Source organism: Gorilla gorilla, chromosome 19 (assembly GCF_029281585.2).
Source record: "Gorilla gorilla gorilla isolate KB3781 chromosome 19, NHGRI_mGorGor1-v2.1_pri, whole genome shotgun sequence".
Taxonomy (NCBI): Eukaryota; Metazoa; Chordata; class Mammalia; order Primates; family Hominidae; genus Gorilla; species Gorilla gorilla.
Genome location: NC_073243.2, coordinates 89127865 through 89145501, shown reverse-complemented (window position 1 = coordinate 89145501; position 17637 = coordinate 89127865). Strand labels below are relative to the sequence as shown.

At 33.5% G+C, this 17637-nt stretch overlaps 1 protein-coding gene and 1 long non-coding RNA gene across 4 annotated transcripts in view; one reads left to right on the top strand and one right to left on the bottom strand.

The window, feature by feature from the left end:
• CDH12 (cadherin 12) overlaps positions 1-17637 on the bottom strand; it is a 1104089-nt gene that overhangs the window by 1002742 nt on the left and 83710 nt on the right. The gene's annotated exons all lie outside the window — the stretch shown is intronic.
• Positions 5071-9180, top strand: LOC109023831 (uncharacterized). Of its 2 annotated transcripts, XR_010131801.1 has the most exons (4): positions 5071-5397; positions 5702-5772; positions 7739-7800; positions 8728-9180. It is a non-coding gene; the product is annotated as an uncharacterized lncRNA (long non-coding RNA). The 2 variants fall into 2 exon arrangements; XR_008673341.2 differs by lacking the exon at positions 5702-5772 and having other exon boundaries at positions 8728-9176.

Genomic DNA, 17637 nt, shown 5'->3' with positions numbered 1-17637 from the left:
AGAAGTATAATATAAAAGGCCTATGATAGAGACATCATTGATGTGGGAAGGTGAGGAGAGGTGTCGACTTAGGTTTTAAACACAATGCTCTCAATGCTTTTAGGACAACTGCAAGGAGGGGCTAATTGTGCAATATTTGGCCCTGGTGGGCGTGTTGGAGCTGACAACTGACTGATGCATTGGCATTTGAGTTGTAACGTGCAAGCAGAAGTTGAAAGTATGATCAGCAGCAACAGCATGAGCACAGCACAGAGGCCTGAGGGCCTGGCCCTGAAGTAAACGGGTTCAAAGAGAGACCTGTCTGAAGTGCAGGTGAGAAATGAGTCTGAAAGGGACATATGGTCCCAAGGTTAGAAAGTCTATTGTCTTGAACTACTTTGATTCACAGAATGCTTTACTAAGGTGGGGCAACATTTTATGTTTTGATGAAGTATAAAATAACATAATTGAAATACTGATGTTTCCTCAAATTCTCTTTAGTTTCAAGTGAATGATTTTCATGGACTTGCAGATTTAAATGCTACAAGAACTGGATCATAAAACCAAAGAAGAAATGTTATAGGTTTCCTACATAGAGACAAAATAACTTATATATTTCTAAAAGTAAAATCAAATTGGTATTACTAGTATGAGTAGAATACATGTAGTACCCCAGGGACTCCAAATGGGGAAGGCAAGGGTTTTTAAATATCTACTACGTATGTCACTATTTTTTCTCTGAACACAGAGTGATTGCTTCATTCCGTGTTCAGAGAAGGCAAAATTGATTTCTGATAGAATTTGAAAATGGACAGTTAGAAGTGGTCCTGTTCCCCTTGCAGATGTTCAAAACTGCAGACTTCCCTCCTACAACATGCATGCGTCCTACTGTAAATAGGCAGTACATTCTCATTATGTTTGATACATTACGTTTTCGTATGTTAGCATTATTTTTGAGTTGCATAGACACACACAAAATCACTTAGGCACACATACAATTTTTCAATTCATATAGCTATCAACTTCTTCCACCTTCATTTACCACCCATTCCTTAACCGTTTAGTCTTGGACATATGGCTCTGGTAAGACATCATTCCTAATCTAGTGCACTCAATTTTCCTGTGCAGAAAAACACATATTATACTAAAGTTACATAGGAAAATGTTATAGTAGATATATTTGATTTATGTTGAGGGAGTAAAATGGAAGAGGCATGGATTTTTTTCTTTCCCTGGAGAGATTAGGAAAGTGAACAAAGAGAAAAGCTACTTATTCTGGAACATGACCAAAGAGAGCCACAGGAGATGATGACACTAAAAAGGAAAACTGGGTTCGCATGCTGTAGAGCCTTGAATATCATGTTGAGAAAATTGGGCTTATAACTATAGGTAAGGGCAAGCCATTGGCAGTCCATAAACCTTGGGTGTAACTTCATCTATTTTCTGTCACACAAAAGTAACTGGATTCAATAGGTAAGAACAACGGGCAAAGAATGCAATTAGAAAGCCATGGCAGTAGTCCAAGTAGGAGGAAATAATATTATAATTATGGTAATAGCAATGTGAATAAAACTAAACGACTAAAAATATTACAAGGTGTGAGATATGGTACTGGGGATATCAAGAAGAGCCAAAACCCAGAGAGATATTCTGAGTCAAAACTGGAAGGCTCTGATGACCCGTCGAATGTAGAGCAGTGTGAGAGATGGAATAATGGAAAACTACAGTGTTTAGTTTTGGGATACTGATGACACAATTAAATGGAGAATCCAGTTTGGAAGTACATTGAGGAAGTAAAACGAAGAAAATGAGTTAGGTTTTCAACAAAATAATAATAAAATACCTGCAAGATACTAAGATGAAGCCATTTGACACCCGGATAGGTGGCTCTGTAGCTCAGAAGTCAGGTCCCAACTCAACATACACATTTGAGTCAATTAACATTGAGTTGGTATTTAATGTTAGGAAATCATAGTGAAAAAAAAAAGGTAGGGGATAGGAAGGTAGGGAGAGAAAAAATGAGAACATGGTTTACAACCCTGGAATAAGAAGTAAGAATTTAAAATAAATCTTTACATTTCAGAATGTTGGGAAAATGAATGACTTACTGAGGTACTGAGAACAGTTGTTAAGTAGATTTGGAATCACCTGAATAAAATGTATTGAAAAAGGAAAAGAAGTAAAGGGAGAGGAAAAATAAATGGTTTAATTTGCAGGAAAAGTAACGTTTGGGTAATACCTTAAAGAGGCGGCAAGATAGGAGGAAATGTAATTTATTTAAGATGGGACTTATTGTGTATCTGAAAAAGCACAGTGGTCCCTTTTTGAGAATAATGGAATAACATAGAAATTATCAAAAATAGAATTATTAAACTGTGATATATATATATAAAATATCTACAAAGTATATACTCTTATCTTTCCTTGAAGATAAATCTGAGTCCAGATCTTTTGGTCATGTGAACATACTGCTAAAAAGTCTTCTATTTCCATGATAATTTTTTATAGTAAGTTAATTATCATTATTTTCCCTAGATGTCACATAAAATTGTTGTGATATTATATAGTTAAAGTTAGCTGTTAGCATCTGGAGTATTTCTCATCATTCTTAAAATAGACAACAGTAATAATATAGAACATTAATGTTTCTATATCCATTTAGGAGGTGTTTGTAAAAAGTTCCAGTTGATAATTCAAATGTAGCTGCCGCAAAACTGTTGCCACGTGTTCACTAATATTTCTGAAGTTATTTGGTTTGGGTATGTTGCCAGCTAGCAAAACACATCTAGTAATCTTACTTCACTTCACAGCAATTTCTTGGTATTTTATTCTAAACATTTATGATAAGATGCTACCATACATATTTATCATGTGTGAGATAATAAAGTGTCATTATATGAATATAAACATTATATAACCACTGTTTGAAGACTAGTGGTACATAAACATCTATTTCGGCAGTATTCTCAGAGTATAGCCAGCAGATGCTATACTCTATTTTTCTTGAAGAGTGATCAGCTACAAGTCTAAACAAAGTGAGCTCACAGATGCTGTATAGTTTAATTGCTATCATTTCAGTGTGGAGATGTTCTAGAAAAAAGTAGCAAATCTCATACTAGCTATTAAAAACCAAATGTATTATATTACTCCAACATCTGCTATTTATTTTGCTTTTGCTTCACGGCAGGTACAATTAATATTGTTTTAGTCATAGATTTATAAAATTTTCCCCATGGGCAATCCCATTATGGAAAATGTTTGCACTTAAAAACCCACAGAGATTTTTTTAAACATTTTTAATATGGAAAAAGTATAACAAAAAAACCCTTAATGTACATGTATTATATTAATTAATACTAGAGTAACTTCAATAATTAGGCTTTCAAAGAAGCCGGAAAGTATGGAAGCAATACTAACAATGAGTTTCATGAAGCATGATATCTTTTCCTTCTGCTCTCATTTGTTGAATTTAGTGGAACTCTACACCGGAAACTTTCCACATGTTTTCATTTCTCAAACTATGTGCCTGCTCTTTGTGTTAGGTTCTGGGGATGCAGTGATGAAGAAAGCAGATAGGATACTTCTTTCTTGGAGCTCACATTCCTCTGAAGAAGACAGACAAGGCAAGTAATAAACAAACAGCTAAATGCATGAGGGTTTTCAACGGTGTTAAATGTCACAAGAAAATAAACAAAGAAGGGAATAGAGACGTAGGGAAGGCAGCTTCAATGAGAATGACCAAGAAATAGCTCTTTGAAGAGGTGAAACTTTGGCCAAGAGCAGACTGATGAGAAAGAGCGAGGCATGTTAAGACCTGGGGGTGCACATTTCAGCAGAATACACATAAATCATAAAGGCTGTAAGACATTAACAAGCTTGATAAACTCAAGAAACAGAAGTTTATTAAGCTTGCTATGAAACTGGAATATATTGAGTGAGGTAGAAGATGAGGTGGTGATGAACCCCGTCTCTATTAAAAATACAAAAAATTAGCCGGGCACGGTGGCGGGCGCCTGTAGTCCCAGCTACTGGGGAGGCTGAGGCGGGAGAATGGAGTGAACCCGGGAGGCGGAGCTTGCAGTGAGCTGAGATCGCGCCACTGCACTTTAGCCTGGGAGACAGAGCGAGACTGTGTCAGAAGAAAAAAAAAAAAGGCAGATGACATAGGGCCTTGTGGGCCTTGGTGAGGAGTTTGGGTTTTATTCTCAATGCAAAACAAAGCCACTGGAGCATTCTCAGCCGTGAGGATCTAGTATGCTTTGAAAGAAAAATAAATATTTTTTGACTTTGTGTGTTGTATAAATGGAAGGGGAAGAAGTATGGAAAGAATTTAAACTCTCAGTTGGAAGCATATTGCAGGGAATAGATTTCAAACAGACAGAATGAAAAGAAGAAGAAATATTTGAGATATACAAACACACATACATATATATGTATATATATTTGCGGTTGGGCAGAAGATACACACTTCAGATTAATTCTCTTTTGGTCCTCTAAATTTTAACATTGAGAAACATTACTGTTTCCTTAGTTCTTAAAAATTTTCCATAACAATTTGCTTTGCTAACAAAAACCAAAGAAGTAAAAATCCCTATTATCTAACTTCTGTTGCAATTATTATGTCTATTCCCTCATTTTTCCTCTCAATGAAAAGGGGGAACAGCTGCTCACTATCATCCATATTCTTTTCATAAACTTGAAGTCTGTTATTAAGCAGTCCATAAGTTTGTGATGTCTAATTCACATGTCGTCATCCAAATTGACTATTTGAAGTCAAAAACACTGAAAGGGACTTAGTCATTTAAATGACCAAAATAACCTGGCAATTATCCATTATCAAACCCAAACAACGAACATCATATTATGAAAGAAATTGAATCAGTAAAAAATACCAGCAAGCAACTTGAATGCTTTTAAAAATTTGACTAAAAAAGTCTTTATGTTGTGCACCAGTTGACAAGAGACGACACTTTCGTGTTCTTGCCAAACAAAAACGAAAACAAAAAATTATAGGAGCCTGTTCTAAGTACTGGGGTAACAACCCTAGACACTGTCTTTGGCTTCACAGAGATAACAGGCCAGATGGGCATTGAGACAAGTGAACAGGCAGATGGAAAACAGCATGGTGAGTAATACAGACGGTGGGAAGAACAGGGTACTATGGCATCTGCTGTGGAAAGAAGATAGATCTAGGTGATGGTTAAGTCTAAGACAAAGGAGGAGTAAAATCATCAAGGAAAGCAGGAGAGAGGGAAGGAAGTGGAAAGCAGACAAAAAAAAAAAAAAAAAAAACAACAGCAGCTGTAGAAGCCTGAGAAGAAGAGAGAGTCAAGTCCTTAGAGGGACTGAAAGCAGAGACATAACGGCACAAAACGAGATGGGAAAGTGACGGAGCAACACGTGAGTCTGTAATGAGTGGTAAGATTTTAGATGTTGATTCTTGTTTAATCCTTATGTGATTTTTTGAGATAATTCTGCCAGCAGCATGGAAAACAGCTTGGAAGGAAAAAGGCTAAAATCAAAGAAACTGGTTAGGTGTTTATAGGAGGAAGTTATACATCAATATGAATATTCAATTTTACTGTCTTATTGAGACTGTCTATTAGATGTGGGAAGAAGAATTGAACCCATGGGACTCCTCTGTGCAGTGTAAAAAAATTAAAATTGTATGCATTTCTCACAGTCTCTAACCCACATTTTTTTCTATGTCACTTACAAACAGTAATTGATGCCTTTGTTTTCAAATGAGATATTTCTGGAGTGATAAATCTGGATCTATGGATCTTACATAAGGTATCTCCTATCATTTGCTGATATTGTTGATACTATATATTCTTTAAATTGGTTTTATCTATTCCATTTTTTACTAGTTTTATTCATTACAAGTTTAATGTGTGACAAATCTGAAATCAAAGTATTCTAATATAATTTTCTAATATCACTTTTTCATAAAGATACTTATTCATCTCATTGTCACATTCACTACTTTTTATTCAAAATGTTATATAATTGTTAAACTGTATTTGTTGTTTTTATATCATGTTAGTTTCCTGTAACTGATGGGTCACATGCGCTTGTCAGTGGTAAATTGTTCAGCTTTATGAGGCTAATACATGAAGATTGTAAGAAAATCTAGGGTTCTTAGTCAATGTGTCGCAGTTTGAGTTTGTATCCAAATAATAGTTTTTATAATATTTTAACTCATTTACTATCACGAGCAAAGTAATGCACATTTTTTGGTAAAAAGTTCTTGAAGGTAGGAAAGTGTATGAAGAAAAATAAAGCCAACGTGTAAGAATTCATACAACACAATTGCTTTTGTTAGAAAAAAACGATTTACTTAAGGACAATGTTGACATCTTTCTTCTCTTGTGTTAAGCTGGTGACACTCTCAAGATTTATATTTTTAAACTTTACTTGCCCAAATATATACACAGAAAATTTGGCAATATTACATTTCTAAAGTTTTAAAACTTTTTATCTTTTCTTGGGTATATACTCATTCACATATAGGCTGCAAACAATAACAAGGAAGTTAACACTGTCTAACTATTTTAAAAGTATCTAAATCATTAGGGTACACTTTTGGATAAACAAGTTAGAACTGTGAAAAATGGGTACAATGTATCTACAGGGGAAATATTACATACTTTGCTTTTATTATAATTTTATTTATTGACCTGGACTATTCTACTAAACCATCCTTAAAACTCTTGATGCTGTAAATCTCCCCTGAAAAATTCCTTCTTTAGAAATGACAGATTTGAAAGTGCTTTGAAGTAATGGATCCTAACTTCAAGGACCGAAAAAAAAAAAAAAAAAAAAAGAAAGAAAGATAAGAAATGGACTGCTTTGCTTTGCTGTGTTCTGCTCAGTCTATAACAGTATACTCACACATATTAGGTGGTCCATCTATGTTTGTTGAACAAATAAACAAATAATGAGATACAAAATACTGATTAAAACACTAGTATAGCGGTAGTAACAAATCCATCGTACACTATATTTGTAACATTCAAAGATACATAAGTTCCCTTTAGAAACCTTTATTTAGTTAGGAATGACACACTTCAGTCAGTTTTAAAACATAAAAAATATTTCATATAAACTTAATGGTTAATTCTCTATTCCATCCTAATTTATTCCTATTATTTATCTCATATTTATTCATGAATTATTATTTTAACATTTGTGGAGAATATTAAAAAGAGAATATTTCAAAAGACTTATTTTGTTATCCAAATCATAATTTACCCTCATTATCAAATTTCTAACTCTAAAAAGGATTCTTTATAAAATGTGAAAGCCCAAGAAATATAAAGCAAACTCTATTACAAAGCAAAGACTATTGCTAAGTCTTTCAACTTACAAATTTAATTGTTACTGGCCGGACGCGGTGGCTCACACCTGTAATCCCAGCACTTTGGGAGCCTGAGGCAGGTGGATCACGAGGTCAGGAGTTCAAGACCAGCCTGGCCAAGATGGTGAAACCCCGTCTCTACTAAAAATACAAAACTTAACCAGGCGTGGTGGCAGATGCCTGTAATCCCAGCTACTCAGGAGGCTGAGACAGAGAATTGCTTGAACCCGGGAGGCGGAGGTTGCAGTAAGCCAAGATCACACTACTGCACTCCAGCCTAGGCAACAGAGAAAGACTCCGTCTCAAAAAAATAATAATAATAATAATTGTTACTTTGTACATTGCATTCCTTATTCATGCTAGCTGTTTTCTAATATCTACCCTCTACTTCCTCAATAGGGATTTAGGTGGGCAGCAGCACTTGGTTATTTACAAGTTCAGGATCCATTTTATAAAGTAAGGTAGTGTGCCTTCTTCCTTTCCTTGTTTAATATCCTCCATGTAACTTTTCTTCTTCCTGTAGATGTAGATAAAAGCTATCTCTTGAAGATGGTAGAGCACATACCACCCCTGGAATGGTAACCTCTGAACTGTTACACCAAAGATCATATTTATGGTGTTTAAATGTTTGCGTTGGTCACATGAAACATAATATTTACCTTGCTTAAACATTTAGGGTTTCACTGTTACAGAATCAGAATTGACTCCAACTAATACATTTCCTTGATTAAGTAAAACTTTGTCTGAGGTGTCTAGGATTATTGTTTTCATTAAAGTAACAATATTTCATTTTGATATAAACTAGTAATGGTTAGTTATATATAGTATAAAATGGTATATGGGATTATCAGCTCATTTCATTGTTAGTTATTTGCCCATGCTCAGGTAAAAGTTATATTATTCAGATGTTTTCATTAAAAGAAAAAAAGATTGTTAACATATATGGATACTTAACAATACTTCTGTTATCAGCATTTTTAATCCTTCATGTGTCTCCAAAGCATACAATGTAAAACAATTCAATTTTAAAATGTATAATTCATTTGCAAGTTTTCTGATAATCCTTAGTGACCTTGGATTGTCAGCTTTGTCCTCCTCTCAATAACAACTTGTATAAGTTAGAAGAAAGAATTGGTCCCAGAAGAAATCCCCTAAACGAAATAAATTTTAAAATCCTTTCATGCATTACACTGCCAATCACTGTGGATAATCCCATTCAAGCTACATAATTAGTATTCTAAGGTATGGATTCCCACCTGTACCATGTAGTACAACATCATGAAGTGGGGAGGGGTATAGAAAGGAGAGGCTCCCAGCAGACTTTTACGTGATAGAATGTGGAATCAATTTTAATTAATTCTGCCTCTTTAAATCTGTCTGCTCTTTAGGAAAGATTGCTATCTGTCTCCAGCACTATGGCGAGATAATTAATAGGAGCACTGCTGGAGACTGATAGTGCAGGCGGCTGATACCCGTGGCAGGAGCTCTCGTCATCTAACTGCCACAGAATTGTGAAGGTAAAGAATCTGCAGAAAAGCGGAACATGCATTTTTACTAAATAAATGCATTATCTATAGCACACATTATAGAGGTTTGTTGTTGTTGTTGTTAATCTAGCATTTAACAGAAATAAAAGAGATTGTTTCTAAACCACTTTAAACTGTTCTGGCAACTACCTTAGACCCTTCTGGCGAAGCATCTCTAAAGAAGACCATTGACAGCCACTATCAGTAGCAGCAGCAGTGGGCATGTGTCCCCGCTTGCCACCCCACAAAAAAGCAAACAAACAAAAATCATTCCCAGATGAAAACTATGAAATTGTAAACTATAAAAGGGAAGACTAAACATTGTCTGTGTGTTCTCTAACATCCATTTGATTTATAGTTTTTTTTTTTTCCTTTTTTGACAGAAGTTGGTCTTATCCCATTTTCTTAGCATAAAAATAACAATTCTCTTATAAGGCAGTTTTACCCAGCATTAACAGAGCAAAGAGTAAACTTTGTTTGCTTTAATAATACTAAATTGTAACATCATATTTTCTATTTGCAAATATTTGTCCATCTACTGGATGTATAAATCTTCGTAGTGACAAAAGTATGATTGATTTATTTATAATGGTCAATGGAAGGGCTATGAAATTGTGTATTAAGCTACTATGAGAACAGCGGCATGGCTCAAATAATCATCTTCATATTCAGCATGCTTCAGGCAATCACTAATTTTTGAGAAATCTATTGTTCTCTAGTTTTTCCCAAGTACTCATTTCCAACCTCATTCCATCAGGTATTCTCTGAGGAGTCTTATCCCTATGACTTGCTCAAAGCAGATATTATCTATTTTTTCATCTATTAAGAAAATAACAAAATTTTAAAACCAAATAAGATCTTGGCTAGGATACCATATGAAAGGTGAATACACACAGACCCAAACAAGTCCAAAAGATTGCCTAAGTCATAAAGTTAAAACTGGAATCAGAACTGGCAACCTAGACTTCTGACTTGTGATTCAGGATATATTTCACCATCTAGACTGCTATGCAGTCTCAGAAAAAAAAAAATGCTTAGATTGATTTCAAAGAGGCCACCACACATGTATTCTTTCTTCCAAAGCCTTGTTTTGTTCTTACCTTATTCTTCAACCTCTAGTATACACATATACAGCTCAGAATTGAAATGATGTATTTTCCTGTCCTTATGCTAAACAATTTTAGGAATTTTTTTCCTGTTTTGGGGTTAAAAAGTACTAAAATTAGGCAAGATCATTTAGCCGCTTTCTTTAGAATACTTGCTTCTTGAAGACCTCGAAGCAACTGAATAGTTCGCTCATCAGGACTTACAGCTTACTCTTCAGTACTTGCCTGAATACCATCTCCTCTCTAGCCCCTCAATCCACATTAACTACCTAATCTGAACTGGCTCCTTGAATTGCATGGCTCAAGTTAAAATTTCCCGCATTTATTATGAAATAATTTTTAAATGAAACCCTATAAATATCGGTCTATTTTTTCTCCCTTCTGATTAAGACTGTCACGATGGTGTTATCCCACTATTAGAGTTCTCCAGATAAATAGAAACAATAGGATGTGAATTTATATATACAGAGACATTTATTTTAAGAAGTTGGCTCATGCAGTTGTGGATGCTGGATAGTCCGAAATCTGCAGGGTAGGTTGACAAGCTGGGAACTCAGAGAAGAACTGATGTTGTGCTTCAAGTTCAAGGCTGTCTACTGGTAGAATTCCCCTTATCTAGAGGGAGGTCACCCTTTTTCTTGAGGTCTTCAACTGATTGGATGAGGTCCACCCACCTTGTGGATGGTAATCTGCTTCATTCAAAGTATTCAATGTTAATCTCATCTGAAAATACCTTCACAGCAATATCCGGATGTGTTTGATTAAATATCTGGGATGTGGTCTAGCCAAACTGACACATGAAATTAACCATTGCATCCTTTCTAGCAATGAATAAAATAAATTCCATTTTACTTGAACAACAATTTTTCTGGTGGCCTTTCTGAGAAGTTGACAGCTGACATGTTTCTAAGCATTAGGTCTATATAAAACTGATAAAGACAATACAGTTTGTTGGTTAACTACAGAATCTAAATAGGTGATAAGATTCATGAGAAAAGTTTCTTCTGTTTTGTGAATTGTAATATTCTCAGTGCCTAAAACAATTCCTAACAAATAGCAGGTACTCAGTAGGTATTTGAAAAAAGCGTAAATGGGCCAGGCGCGGTGGCTCCTGCCTGTAATCCCATCACTTTGGGAGGCCGAGGCGGGTGGATCAAAAGGTCAGGAGCTCGAGACCAGCCTGGCCAACATGATCAAACACCATTGTTACTAAAAATACAAAAATTAGCTGGGCATGGTGATGGCTGCCTGTAATCCCAGCTACTTGGGAGGCTGAGGCAGGAGAATCATTTGAACCCGGGAGGCAAATGTTGCAGTGAGCCGAGATCATGTCATTGCACTCCAGCCTGGGTGACAGGAAGAGACTCCGTCTCAAAAAAAAAAAAAAAAAAAAAAAGGTAAATTAAAAAATCAATACATCAAACATTCTGGTGTATTCTTTGTAGAGAAGAAGATTATATTTTCAAAATGATATCTTAAACAGTGTACTATGCAATTGAGTAACTGAAATTGAATGTGTACCAGATATACAACTGTGGTATGATCCTATACGTCTGCAACACAAATATCCAGATCCACAACATGCACAAAAAAACCCCACTTTTTATTGACAATTATTTTGTTCCTTATGGGAAATTAAATTTTAAAATACTCTCCATCACTCATGCAAATATCAGTTGTTTGAACGATATGTTTTGCATTCTTATATCATTTTACAAACAGCTCATACATGATGTTATCCCTCAGTCATAACTGTTTTTTTGTCATACTTTAAAATATTTCCTCTCACTTAATGAATGACACTTCAAAGATGCCTGACTTGTCACTTGTATTTATTCACGTCTTTATCTTGAAAAGCTCCAGTGGACAAACCTGAGCATAAAATTGCCACCCAGCTTTTCATGAAGACTGAAGAAGTATTCTGTTTCATGATTTATATCCTGGGTTTTATACTAGGAGCAGGTTATATTAAAAATTATCTCAGATGAGTCAATTTCTTTTAAATCTTTATGAAAGCATCTTGAAAGCAACTCATTCTTATTTCGGCTAAGAACTGAAAATGCCTGGAGAAGGGAAACCCTTACAAAGTTATGTGAAGGACATGCATGCCACGGCGTGCCCCCCAGGACTTTTCATAATCACAAGTAAATGGTTATCCACAATATTAAGTGCTACAGGCCCAAGATATAAATATAAGCAGTAATGTCTGCTCTTTAACTTATATATGCCAAATCTCCTATGAAGTTACCAATCAGAACAGGTTTTACTATTTACACCTAGGTAGAGGTGCAAACTAATAAATATTTTACTGTTTGATTCAAGAAATTTCTGGAAACCAATTTATTCCCAAGAGCTTGCTCATCTGGAAAAGCAATTGTTCTATCAGTTTAATTGACACCTTAAATGGTGATTTAAAATATTTGCAAATTATTTCTATTGTTAAATTTATGATTAATCTTTAAGCAAATGTATAATAGATCACAAAAGAAGAAAGTAGATTTTGTGCATAAAACCGTTAAAATACAAACAAAACCTTGTGTCTGACTTAGCATGTATTACTGATACGTACTTTAATCTACAAAATTTCAGAGTTTGCAATTTCTCAAACACACACACACACACACACAATCACACACATAACCTAATGTTATAAAGGTGCCAATGGCATAAAGAAAGATTATGAACTTCAAAGTCCCAGTTTCCCAGAGAGAAAAAAACTGTATATTCAGATATGTAAATTGATTCAGGTAAAATACCTACTTAGTAGTTAAACTGGCAATCAAAGTCTAAAACCTAATCTATACATCACCCAGTTATGAAATGTATGTAATGTGTATATGTACAAACTCACATGCATCTATGTGTATATTTGACCTAAATTATTCCAATATATATACATAAAGAAAATCAATAATTTTTAAATGCATGAGTCCCATGGAGAAACAGTAATAATAATTATAGGAGTAATCTCTTACCCATAGATCTGTCCCTTGGTGTTACAAAATAAAAAATCTAATTTTATCTTACACATTTTTTAGTTGTCAGATTTAATTCTCAGTCATTCTTAAAAAAGTATTAAAATATTGTGTTTTGAGTTTTATTGTATTTTATTTGCTAGAATAGCATTATTTATTAAAATAACACAGGCAATTAATTCATTTTGTGTTAATGATTATTTCTTGAATGGGGCAGAGAGTTATGTCATCAGCTTTTTTTGGAAGACAATCATTTATAACCTTGAAAACTGTGATCAGACCAATTGAATCCACATAGCTAAAGGATTGGGACTGAGAACTAAGATCATTGGGTCAAATTGACTTAATCATTTGTTTCAGAACATTCTTTTCTGGGAAGATAAGAGTATAAACTAATAATTTACTGTTTGCGTCAGGAAATTCCTATAAATACATTCATCTTGATAAAGAGTTAATTTATCTGAGCAAACATGTCTTGTATTAGGACAATGGTTATCTTATCTGAGCAAACGATTTGCTTTTCAAATAACAGTTTAGTTATCACAACTTGCTTCAAGATCTTTTCTGCACACAAATTCTAAACTGCGATGTCATGAACTTTACATGCTTCCAAAGAGTTCCCTGCTTGTGCATGTCCTCTTAAGTCACTTGAGCCCAGAATCCTGAACACTGAAAATTAAAAACAAAATACATCTATTCTTACATTTATACTTCGAATAAGAATTTTTCATGTTGATGTTCTGCCTTGATGCCATATGCCTAATAAACTTAGCTTTACTTTTTTGAAGAGGTGTTGTTTTGGAGAGTTAAAATTTGACAGTCTACTGACTTTTCATAATGGAACATCATGGTAATTTAAGTGTGTCTCAAAAAGGAATAAAAGTCTGAGAACCACATCTCTAGATTTTACCTTTCTTTATCTACAAAATAATAAAAATCTGTCTTACATTTTATTTAACATAGTGGGACAGTATATTATTATGTGATACAGTTTTCCTTGTTCAGATAACAAAATTGATCAGAAACTATCATTATCAAAATATAAAAGAAAGCACTGTTTACCCCCTTTCATGTGTGAAGTAATGTGAAAGAAAATGGTTATCATGTACATAATTTAATTAACATAACTGAGTATTTTTTAAACAAATGAAGGTCAACTCTGTTAACAGTATTAGATGTCTGAAAGCAAATTCCTACAAACACATGAAAAAAGTAGCAATGGTCTTTGCACACGAGGTTCACAAACTATTCTAAGTATTTGAGCCTCCGACAATTTGTTCAGTTAATCCATTCTCTTCTATACAGTGATTTGTTTAGCCTTTTGGTTTCTAACCTATAAAAGTAAGAGTAGAAAACCTTAAAGATGGACTCATGGGCTCTTTTTCCCATCATGCCGAAATGTTCACTTGCTACAGAGTTTCCAAGTTTAAATAAAGTTTGATCATCTTTATTCTAAGCACTGAGTGATCATTTCATTTCTAAATTTAACTGAATTTATTCACCAAATGAAATGCAGTAAATTTTACTTATACAATATAATATATAAAAAGAAAAAATGGTGTTTGTGAATGAATAATAATTAAGATATAGAACTTCAATCAATTCTCCTATGCAGTAATTGGCTAAAGTATAAAATATTTTATATCAGTTTCCTTGAGGCTCTCTTTGGCTTACAAAATTGTGGAATACATTTTTATACTTTATATGTAAGAGTGTTACAAAAGTATGATACAAAACCAGTGAAAGTTTAGTGTGTAAATACTCACACTTGCTTTTTACAATTGTTTTTAAAATAATTTTATCTAATTAGAAGACTGAAAGAGTAACACATACAAAAAATAATATATTCTTTATACAGATTCTTTAATTGTTTTGATTTTACCTCAGGTTTTTGCACTTATTCAATACCCAATGCATTTTATACTGAACTATTTAAGAGGATATTTGAGATATTTTATGCCTGTAATTCTAATGTTTTTAGTTATATTTCTCACATAAAACCATTCTACCATTATTGAAAAGAAAAGCTTTTATCATCAATGTATTATTATAGCCTATCTGTAGTTAAATTCAATTGTTGTATTTTCCATATATATTTCCTTCTTCAGAATGCTGATATAAATTCATACTTGATTAACTGAATAAAGAAACAAATAACTAAATAAATACAAAAGTTCTTCCCTACCATAGAATCATAAATATGCGCAATGAAATTAGAGGGCAAATATATAATGAAGAACATGGTATTATATAATCTCAAACAATTTCCACATAAATTGCTTATTAATTAAAAAGGGGAATATCATCTCTATAGTGAAAATGTTAAAGATTACATTAATAAACAATCAAAGTGAACATCATCATCCAAGTGACAAACTGCCACCACATTTCTGCAGATATGATGCCTCAAAAGGAGAACAACATCACTTCCGCGGCATTCCTGTGCAAAATGACTAACCTGAATCTAGTCATGAGAAACTGAGAATCTCAAATTGTCAGACATTCTAGAAAATAATTTGCCTGTACTCTTCAAAAATATCAAGATCATGAAAGACAAAGAAAGTCTGAGAAATTGTTTCAGATTAAGATACGTTAAAGAGATAAGACGACGGAATGCATTGAGTCCCAGAAGGAGGGATTAGCATATGTTGTGTTTGCATATCATAAAAACTGACACTGAGGTAATTCTGCTTGCCTTTTTCTCAAGTCAAAAGAAAGAACCATTAATAAATACACTACAAATACATTAGAATATCCATGTCAATCAAAACTTGAATGAAAGAATAACTAATTTATTATTTATTCCTGTGATTAAACAATGTACACGTTTCAAAATATGGTATTAAAGGAACATGTCTCTACTTACCTCGTCACAAAGTCTTAGACAGCTTCATGTTCATCATTATTAAACGAAGCCCACACAAAAACTACACACCCCTAGAAAGTGAAGCAGCTGAATTACACTAACAATAAACCAAGGGGAGAATAAAAGTATCTACTAAATACAAAATTTAAGTATAATTCTCAATGGGTATGATGGTTGTAGCAGAGAATGATATGTCTAGTCTACTGTAATCATTACTTATGTAAGAAATTCTTTATTGTTATTGGAGAGAGTCAATCACCTGGTTGAATATAAAAATATCTCTCTTTTGGCCTGTACAATCCACAGATTTATAGAAGATTCGGAAGACCTGGAGTCCCATACTCTTACTAGTATCTTCCAGTATAGATTATTTTTAATAAAGTATAGAAGAATTTTCAGATTGATTTTTTAACAATGTTTAAATCAAGTGGTGCATACACTTGGATGTGAACACATCACATATCATGATTTTAATGTTTAAAAGCGTTTTTGTGATATTCCATCGGTAACAGATTTTTTTTCATCTGTTTTGCAATTGCATGCCTCTCAAACTTCTGGGTAATAAGAAATGTAGAAAAGTAAATTTACGAAATTTAGAAGCAAATATCATGTATTTGCTTTTATGTTCTCAGAGTATATAGAGTTCCTTAAAGAAGATACACAGATCACAAAACATTAAGTAATACTCAGAAAGTCAACTGCATTAAACATTAAAATAAAAAAGAATTTAATATAATATGTAAAAAAGTTCATACAAATCTAAAATGAAATGGTTAATGAAGTTGAAAAATGTGGACAAAGAATGTAGGAAGGTAATTTTGAAAGAAACTAAAATGGTCAATAAACTTCTGAAAAAGTGCTAAATCTCATTGGAATTAAGAAATTGAAAATGAAAATCATGAGGATACAATTTAACATCTACCGTAATGGCAAAATAATCATCTGATTTTCAACTATTAGAAAGTATGGAGAGCAATTAAAAACTCAAACAATAATTGTGAGAATGTAAATTGGAATAAACAATTTGGAAAATAATTTCAATATGCATTTACTTAAAATTTGCATACCACTCACAGAAAATTCTACTTACAGATATCTTAGAAAAATATTTGCACAGGTGCACAAAGACATGCATAAGAACTTTTCTCATAGCTTCATTTAGACGTAGAAAAAAATTAAATTAACAATAGAATGGATAAATAAGTACCTCAATATAAACAATGGAACTGTGCAGCAGTGAAAACGTATGAAACCAAGCTGCATTTATCAATATGGGTAAATTATTAGATTATATTGAATGACAATGTCAGATGGCAGAAAGATACACAGATGATAACTCCCATTTGAAAATTTCATTGTATTTAAAACAGTACTTTAGAAGTACATTCCAGTGGAGAAGAGAAAAAGAGACCATGGAACAGACCCTTAAGAGACTTCAGCTTAATATGTCCAGTTGGCCCTTCCAACTCCTGTGGGTTCCACATCTGTGCATTCAACCAACAGCAACTCAACAAGACTTGGAAAAAAAATTGCATTTGTACCGAACATGCAGAAGCTTGTTTTCTTGTCATTGTTCCCTAAACATTATAGTACCAATTATTTACATTGCATTTACCTTGTATTAGATATTATACATAATTTAGAGATGAGTTAAAGTGTATGGGAGGATGTGCATAGGTTATATGCAAATATTACACCATTTTATCTAAGGAACTTGAACATCTGCAGATTTTTGTATTGGCTGGAGATCTTGGAACCAATTACTCAATGGATACAGAGGAGCGACAACATTATTTTATTCCTTATGGCAGGTGGTAGGTACACA